At 45.9% G+C, this 7,163-nt stretch overlaps 1 protein-coding gene across 1 annotated transcript in view; it reads left to right on the forward strand.

The window, feature by feature from the left end:
- The window catches only part of LOC146577017 (protein NLRC3-like), a 543,118-nt gene that overhangs the window by 228,066 nt on the left and 307,889 nt on the right, over positions 1 to 7,163 (forward strand). The gene's annotated exons all lie outside the window — the stretch shown is intronic.

Consider the following 7,163-nt stretch of genomic DNA (forward strand, 5'->3'; position numbering starts at 1 on the left):
GTGCACAGCTTTTCAAAGCAGCTTTGAAGCAGGATCCTGCAGCTCTCAGCTCCTGCTCAGTGTTTAGCTGGGACCTGGACTTGGTCTGCAGCAGCAGCAGAGAAGCCTCACAAAGATGAGACTAAAGGAAGAAGAACGCCCAGAGCCTGCTGCCCTCAGAGTGGATACTGCTTCTCTACACTCAGCCAGAATCCACTCAGTGTCTGTGATGTGAACTGCAGTCTCAGTGTGGAGTCAGACGTCAATGAACTGGTTCTGCTCTGCAAAGCTGAAACCAGTTGGAGCTGGTCATGCTGGGAACTGTTTTCATGGAAGTCCTTTTAAAAGTATCCCATCAGTGATGAAATATGCTGCTTGATATATGGAGTCACTGAGGCGGCATCATCGTCAGTAGTGTCAACAAATTCATGCAGGTTCTCCAATGAATCTGTGTCTCCTTCATCGAGTCTCCTGCCCCACACTGCAAGCTTTCCAGTGACAGAGCTGATCTTGTGACCTGAGGGAGGTTTTTATCTTTCCCTTGAAGCTGTAGATTTACTTCATTTCCAAATATGTCACTCAGGTAGGCCAGTTTTGCCAGGAAGCTCTCATCACTAACTCTGCGACTTCATACTTGTGCTCCTGCTCCAAAAACATCTGATCTGCTCTCTGAGCTCAAAAACTCAGGACAAGACTTTTCCTGGTGACAGCCGCCTGGCTTCACTGTGAAACAGCACAGCTTGATGTTCGGCTACATCTCCTCACAGACAGCAGAGACACTCTTGTTGTTACTGGTCTGGTCTTTATAAAACCGACTACACCAATAATTTCAGTCATAACCTCACTGAATTCAGAGGAAAGCTGCTCTCAGTGTGAAACACTCCAGCAGAGGGCGCTGTTAAGTCCTTATTGTAACACAGTTACTGTGTGCAGTTAGACTTCATACATAATCTGCACTTATTTCCATCAGACATGCTGTCAGTAAATGATTGGTTTCTATTGATTCTACTTCCTGTTGACTCGTTTGATGACAGTGAAACAATCACAGCTGATTGTGTGATGATGTAAACTGTCACTGTTACATTCAGTGTGTGTGACATAATGTTAGTGCAGGCTGATAACAGCCTGGTTCTGTTAGAAACACATGAACGTGTCCATAGATCAGTGTGTGTTTAACATGAGAGCTTCAGCCCTGCTGATGTGTTAAATAAAGACATGCAGGAAAACTGATGAGACTCTGAAATAACTCTTTATATTTATAATGTAACTCTGCATCAAAAGAACAACAAAGGATCCCAGACAGGTTTCTGTGAACAAAGACCATTCTGATGTTTCTGTGTTTCTAACACTTTGACATTATTAGTAAACAGACTGCAGTGAGCAGCATTTATAAAGAGCTTCTATATAAAGATATGACAGCTGTTTGACAAGTTTATCACTCTGTGTTTGGACCTGATCAGTCCAGCTGTTTACTTGAAATATGTTCATTTTGGGGTGGGTACAGTTTCCTCTGCGGTGGGTAGGGTGGGCTGCCCCGGGTCCTGTGGGGCTTGGCAGTGCTACCGTAGGCCCCGGTCTGGATGGACCTGGGCTCCCTTGCCTTGGTGGGTACCAGAGGACGGGGGTGCCTACTGGGGTCAGCGGGGGAGCTGGCCCTAGGGAGGGGCATCCTCCCCTCCCTCCTTTTCCTCCCCATCCCCGGCTACCTCCCTCTTCCCGCTCCACCACACTCACCCATACAGGTAGGGCCTTGGGGTGCGGGTGTGTCACAGGAGTGCAGGTGAGACATCCCCCCCCGTCCCCTTCTGGCCACCTGTGCCTCAATTTTATCTCACAACTTAGACATCCACATTACTTACACTCTCATAACACACACATATATATAGGGCCTTGAGGGTGGGCACGTTAACGGCGTCCAGTGGACGGTCTGTGTACTCAAACCTACCTCTGGCGCTGGTGCCCACCTCTCAATTTTAAATCCATGTAGACATTGAGGGTTCTCGGGAGGGGCCATGCTAACACCTGCTGCTCTCTGGCAGCAGCACCATTTTTTAGTTTTAAATGCACTTTAGAGCAACACGCAGCAACACTACACATGAGCGGGAGGAGGGAGGTATGGGGTCTTCACACACCCCCGTTCTCTGCTAGCCATCGGGGCGGGGGGGCTGGGAGGAGATGTTGGCTGTCCGATTGGCCTCCCTGCTGCTGCGGAGCCTGGGACGGTCTGCTTGCCTCCACCCCGGGGGGAAGGGTAACATCTCTTGGGTCTGGGTTCTGCTTCCCCCTCTGGGGGCGAGGGTACCTGGACCCGGGGTATAGAGTATGTTTGGGGAGTGTGATTGTGTGTACATGTCCATTTATGTCAGTCCTTACGTTGGGTGAGTGCTGAGTGTTTGTATATGTGTGCATGAGGGTGGGAACGCATGTTTGTGTCTGTGTGTGCCTGTTTGTCTGTGTCTATATGTCAGGTCGGGTCTTAGACTCCACCTCTCTGGGAACTCCCAGGCCCTCCAAGGCCTATCTCCCCTCACCACACTCCCTGTTGGTGACTGATGCCCTCAGGGGTCGGTGCATTGGTGGTTCTTGGTGTCCGGGGCTGGGCGCTCAGGTATGTACCGGCTCACTCCCGGTGGCTACCTGGCGGGGCCTGGCGCCTGTTGCTCGGTCAGGCCTCCTCCGGGGTGTGGGGGGCCCTCGGGCCTCCGGCCTCTGGGCCTGCGGCTCGGTTCACTCTGGCACAGCCGGCTGCCGGCGGAGCCGTTGGGCACGCTGGTGAAGCCCCCTCTAGCTTCTGCTCGGTGGCTACTGGGTGACGCCTCGTCTGGGGATCCTCAGCCCTTCCCATGAGGGTGGCACAGATGCCCCTCCGGTTGTCCTCCTTGGGCTCTCGCACTCTGGGGCCTGGATCTCCTCCATGCCTGTTTCATGCCCTGGGGGACGGGGCTATGGCTCGCTACATCCTCTTGCAGACCATTACATGTGGAAACCATTTGAATACAAGCGCGCTGATCCACACAGGTGTGCACACGGGTGTTCACTGCTCGTAGACTTAAATTACACCTTTCTTGGCTGCTACTTCAAAGCACATTGTGCGCTGTCTGTCCTGCGTGCTGCACAACACATTATTTGACCACAAGTGTCTGTGAAGGTTCTCAGTCATCCAGGTCATCGTAGTCAAAGGAGCCTCTGTCAGCTAGAGCTGGGCGATAGAACGATAACGATATGTATCGCGATATAACTTTTACTCGATAGACAAATTAAGCTATCGCGATAGACCTCGCCGCTCTTGTCCTCTTAAAAAAAAAAAAAAAAAAAAGGTCAGCCAATCCAAATTAAGTAGCGCAGAGCCGAACCAATCACAGCCGCAGCGTCACGTCACGTGACTTGTTACGTACAGCACAAGTGCCAAGCCGCACGTGTGTTTGTTTGGGAAGCAGCCAGCGGGTAATGGAGGAAATGAGTGTGCCGACTAGAAAATTCAACCGAGCGTGACCGAAGAAAAACCAGATGATGGTTCCAATGCCGGAGAGATTGTCGAACGGAAGAGCCACAGAAGTTCCGTAGTGTGAAGGTATTTCGGCTATTTCAAGTCTGACAAAAACAGAGTAGCGTGCACTGTAAATGTGCCGAAAGCAAGTCTGGAAATACAATAAACTGGTGCATGCGTCACACTGTACATTTCTGCACGGTTAGGAATCTAGCGCCACCTGCTGCTTTGGCATGTTCATAGCAGCGTTTTCCTTCATTTCTGCCTTTATGTGTGGACGGGATTATTTTTTAAAACGTAAACGGAAAATCTCCGTTTTCAAAAATACCCGTGTACGTGTGGACGTAGCCTCAGTCTCTGACTGGAAGCGCTAATTCGTCATTCGGCTTTTGTCAGACTAAAGTAACTGTTAAAACTGTTTGAAAAGCTCAGCTATACAACAAGGAGAGATTGAGAATTTCCTTTTAGTTCTCAGTTTATTTGATATTGACAAAAGTTAGTCAGTTTTGTCTGTTCTTCTGTAAAACAAACTAAGATTTATTTTTAGAATTAATATTTTGTTTCTAAGTGGAATCGACAATTTAGTCTGTTTTGTTTGTTCTATTTTGAAACTTAAATGCTTTAGCGGCTGCCTTTTGTGTAGTTTGCAATATTTGGCTTTATTTATCTGAAAAAGTCTCATGTTCCTTAAGTACATCTACCCTGTTGAACTTATTATGGGAAATAAATATTTAAATAAAAACAAGCTGCTGATTATTTCACATTTTACTTGTGAGCAACGGCACATTTAAATCTTACAAATATAGTTATTTGGCTTATATCGTGATAGATATCGTTATCGCCTGAAATGAAAAAAACATGTCGTGATATGAAAAAATCTCATATCGCCCAGCTCTACTGTCAGCAAAGAGGCACAGAAAAGAAGATCAGACACCAGCGAGGGAGGATAAGAAGGACAGACGCAACAACATTGTCATCCCCTATGTAGCCGGTGTATCAGAAAAACTCAGGAGAGTTTTCTCCAAGCATGACATCCCGGTGTATTTCAGACCCAGCAACACGCTCAGACAAAAACTGGTTCACCCGAAAGATAAAACGCCAAAACACAGACTTAACAATGTGGTGTATGCTGTACAGTGCAGCGAGGAATGCCCAGACCTCTACATTGGAGAGACCAAACAGCCACTTCACAAGCGCATGGCACAACACAGAAGAGCCACCTCCACAGGACAAGACTCAGCAGTCCATCTGCATCTTAAGGATAAAGGACACTCCTTCGAGGATGCCAATGTTCACATTTTGGACAGAGAGGACAGATGGTTTGAAAGAGGAGTGAAAGAAGCATCTATGTCCACTGTGAGCGACCATCTTTGAACAGAGGCGGGGTTTACGACATCAACTCTCTGCCATCTATAATCCAGTTTTGAGATCCTCCCCAGACGCCTTAACGCCCACTCACATCCTGGGCCATCTGATCTCAGGAATTCGCATGATAAGGTGGGGCCAGGTTTCACAATGAACACACCCGAAACTCTGGCTGATTGGGACCCACACCCAGTTTCACACCTTGGCTCAGGCGATTAGAGGATCATCAGGGGGTCCTTTTGTCCCTCTGTGGGGGGTCACTCCCACTAGGTTTATATCTGGGACTCTCCACCATTTGACCTTAGAACTGAAGAAGCTTCTCGGATGAGAGGTGAAACGTCTTCAAGCAACTTAAAGAAGTCCAGACGCTTTTCTTTGCAAGCTCCTTTGACATTTGACCACAAGCAATCTTTTCTGGTTTGACGCCGTCTTTGTAGCCAGAAACCAGCTCTCTCCTCGGCTTCCTCCACTACACGCTTCCCCCACGCCAGTCTCCTCCGTCACTATAAAGGGGAGAGTCATGAGCTCCATCACCCTCACCTGTGCCGTCCAACGTCCCGCCAGCAGCCTCCACTGCAGCAGGCCAGAGACCACACCCCTGCCACAATAAGTAAAAGTATATCCTTGCTGTACCCTTAATGCTAAATGTGCTAAATTAACCGCTGCCTTTGCCCCTTTGGGATTATTCTTATGTCACTGGGATGTTGACCTTTGACCTTCACATTAGAGAGATGGGCAGACATAATTAGTGTATGAATTTTAAAGTAACAGGTAATAAAGAGAGTGCAGCAAATGTAGTCAGGTTTATTACTCTGTATCACACATGAGTGCCCGAGGGAGGCGGGGCTGACTGGGGAGACACAGGAAACAGAGAGACAGGGCTGACTCGACATGAAACGATGAAACGTGGGACACGGGAACAGAAACTAAACACAGGCTGAAATGAACACTGAGGGAGGGAGAACTAAGATTACTGAGAGCCTGATAAATAAGAAGAACAAAAACCAAGAAAAACAAGAGTCAAAGAAAACCAAAAACACAAAGCATTGGGCCAGGACCCACTGCTGTGACATTTATATGTGATAAAAACATTAAAAACTGCTCAGATGTTGAAATCTTTCTACGTATACTTTAGGTTCAGCTCTCCAGCCTGGCATTTGGTTAAGCATGATTCAAACATTTGATTTTGTTTAACTGGTTTTAATTATAGTTACTTTTTGTGAACATTTGTTGCAGCATTTAAAAATACATCATTTATTTTCAAACTTTTATTTGATTTAGAGCATCATATTTGACCAACGTAAATGTTTTAATTTCATATAAAATAACTGAAGCAGTGAACTAAATATCTGAAATCTTTCCTTCCTTAAAAGTTATAATCCTACTTAAGTTATAGTGCAAACGCTTAAGCAACAAATATACTTGATGCTAATTAATTAATATTTCCCTTTGATGTTGCAACTATGCGGTCACTTCTGTCTTTAAACAAAATAATATTTTCCAGTTACAGAAATCATAAAGTCCAAACTAAAGTGCTACTGTTGCTATATGCATTTTATATAAATCATGGATGATGGTCCTGACATGAAGGAAGAGAAAGTTACAGGTTGCATCCTTTGACTTTGTCTCCGTGCCTTTGGGCGATTTTCAGAAGGACAGATGTTTCTGTTCAATTCTTAAATCAATTTTTTCAAACACAAACACTATTTTAAAGCTTCGAGAGAGTAAAATATTCATGATAATTATAATAACAATAATAAAAACAAAAGCTCTCAGATCCATCAAACCAAGCAGCAGAAAGAACAATAACTGAAGAGAAAACTTTAACCTTGTAGACTTCATTATGTTCCAGCTGCTCTACAGACGCTGTGACCTCGAACTTAAGCAGGTCGTAACGTATGTGCAGCTCAATAACAGCTCAATGCTCTCCGCAGGAGTAGTCCAGCAGTAGAAATCAGTCCAATAACAAGGTGTGTAACATCTAGCAGGGTGACAGAAAAACCCAGGGTAACTTCTAAGGACCTCAACGTCTCTCTCACATTGTTTTTTAAACATGCTTCCATTTGACACTTCAGTCTTTACTCTGAAATACAGGAAGAGAAATCATGGCTGAAACAATTTCTCATGAAACCAGGGGTGTGGTCCAACAGTCAGTTTGGTGAGGAAGGTTCCTAACTGAGAGAAGTGACCCAGAAGTATCTGTGTAGCAGCCACAATGAATCCAGACCATGAGCTTTATTAACTGATCAAAGTCTCTTCTTTCATCTTCTGTATCATTCAGTTTGCATTGGTAATGCCCATTATTGTAATGCTTTTTTAAGACGAGCAAAAC

Source organism: Mchenga conophoros, linkage group LG3 (assembly GCF_057382185.1).
Source record: "Mchenga conophoros isolate Kocher_MC1m ecotype Shallow Benthic linkage group LG3, M_conophoros_male_GT1.1, whole genome shotgun sequence".
Taxonomy (NCBI): domain Eukaryota; kingdom Metazoa; phylum Chordata; class Actinopteri; order Cichliformes; family Cichlidae; genus Mchenga; species Mchenga conophoros.